This window comes from Trachymyrmex septentrionalis, unplaced genomic scaffold (genome assembly GCF_001594115.1).
Source record: "Trachymyrmex septentrionalis isolate Tsep2-gDNA-1 unplaced genomic scaffold, Tsep1.0 scaffold134, whole genome shotgun sequence".
Classification (NCBI taxonomy): domain Eukaryota; kingdom Metazoa; phylum Arthropoda; class Insecta; order Hymenoptera; family Formicidae; genus Trachymyrmex; species Trachymyrmex septentrionalis.
Genome location: NW_017304482.1, coordinates 399,952 through 402,064, shown reverse-complemented (window position 1 = coordinate 402,064; position 2,113 = coordinate 399,952). Strand labels below are relative to the sequence as shown.

The window sequence follows — 2,113 nt, the reverse complement described above, 5'->3', positions numbered from 1 at the left end:
TCTGAAGAGGGCTCAATCCGATAGCCGAAACTTGTAATTTATTTGTATTTAAATTGAATTTTTATTTTATTATATATTTTTTCAATTTTACTTTTCTCTATTTGTAATTTAATGTTTTAATTGTGTGACTTTTTTAAAGAAATGTGTTTGATTCTTATTTTGCCCTTTATTTATTGTTATTTATTTTGTATAGGAAGAGTCCTTTAATCTGTTAAATATTATTTTATGTTATAGTTTAATGTCTTAATAAACTTTCATCTTATTTTTAAACTCGTGTTTGGCCTATCTTCCTATTTATTAGAAAAAAACTTCAGACAAAAGTGTATGACTTTGAAGGTGATATAAGATGGTGTCATTAGTTTGACCTTGAATAGTTGCTTGAAAGTCATGTGAAAGTTACCTTCAATTTCTTAAATGGAATCCTCTACTTTTTATTGCACATTCTTGTAGATCATCTCGAGAGCTTTCCAAAACACTATAATTTAAGTTCATTTTCATTAAGTACTTTTATAAGGCTTGCAAGTTACAGCATCGCCGACATTAGCATTATCCAACCGACAACTAAAATTTAAATTCTTAAATGTTGTTCAGGATCACAGGACCTGGATAACATTAGTTAGTCAAGATCAAAATCATTGGAGATTGTTCTGCTTATTCTTATTTTTACATAAAAATGAATTCTTGGTGCAAAAATGAAAATAAGAAAAACAATCTCCAATGATTTTGATGTTGACTCTAATGTTATCCAGGTCCTGTGATCCTGAACAACATTTAAGAATTAAAATTTTAGTTGTCGGTTGGATAATGCTAATGTGATTCTTGATCTTAACGAATGTTATTCGTTAGACATGATCCTGAACAACATTTAAAAGGTTTTAGTCGTCAGACTTAATGAAAATGAGCTTAATTATAGTGTTTTAGAAAGCTCTCGAGATGATCTACAAGAATGTGCAATAAAAAATAGGGAGTTCCATTTAAGAAATTAAAGCTAACCTTCAAGCAACTATTCAAGTTCAAACTAATGACATCATCTTATGTTCGCCTCAAAACCATACAACTTTTATTTGAAACATTTTTTTGCAATCAAAAATAAAACAATCATTTGAGGTGCGACATTAAAATGAGACATCCTGTATGTGTACCGTATTTTGCCATACCTCGGTCCTAATATAGCAAACATGTTACCAGTCTCTGCATACCCGGATTCTTTATACAAAAGAAACGTTATTAATAAAGATACTACTTTTTACTAATAGAGATACTACTTTTCAAATACAAAAGAAGCGTTATTAATAAATAAAGATAATGCTACTTGTTATAAACTGATAAGTCATAGATCATTGAACGATCGACGATTGATTAAATCCAATAACAATTTCATTTTTCATTATGTTTCAATATTGACAAACAAAGAAAATTACCCCCTTTCAGTATATTCAATACTTTCACAGGTTTTCTACACAAAAGTTTGCACCACAATTTTCTCGAACACTCGTCATCTTTGGTAGGCAATAACAATTAAGTTTTCCCAGAAAAGCTGAGAAAATTGAGAAGTCGTCTCAACCAAATCTGCTAGCTTCACCATCTTAACCATGACTATTCATGTCACGTCTTTAGAAGCTTGTTGATGTCGCGAATCTCTTGAAACTCGTCTCAAACAAGTCTCAGACGAATGTCACTATCTCCGTTCTCTATCCTTTAATATTTCTTATCGTTGTTATCTAAAATCATATAGATGTTATAAATCAAGCAAGTAATTAGATTCTATTAATTATGAATTGCTTTCCTATGATTCCAGAAATCGTAGATGCTTTCATTGGGTTCGATGTGATAAAAAGCGCGGCGCTGGATGCGGTAGTAAATATTATGGAGGAGGAGAATATACGTCGATAATAAAATAATGATGCGTGTATGAAGAAAAAAGGAAATTCAGTAATGTATTCTGATATAAACAAATTTAATATAGTTAATTATTGTTTTGTAATTATGTTTTACATCTATATAAAAATAGTTAAAAGTAGGCAGGAATGTTGCTTATTACGATTAGATAGTAATAGTATATTAAATATATTATAAGATCATCAGAAATAATATGTAATATACGAATATATAT

General features: G+C 29.4%; 1 pseudogene; it reads right to left on the bottom strand.

The window, feature by feature from the left end:
- Window positions 1-1,615, bottom strand: part of LOC108757205 — a 6,198-nt pseudogene extending 4,583 nt beyond the window's left edge.
- Window positions 1,616-2,113: the final 498 nt, after the last annotated feature.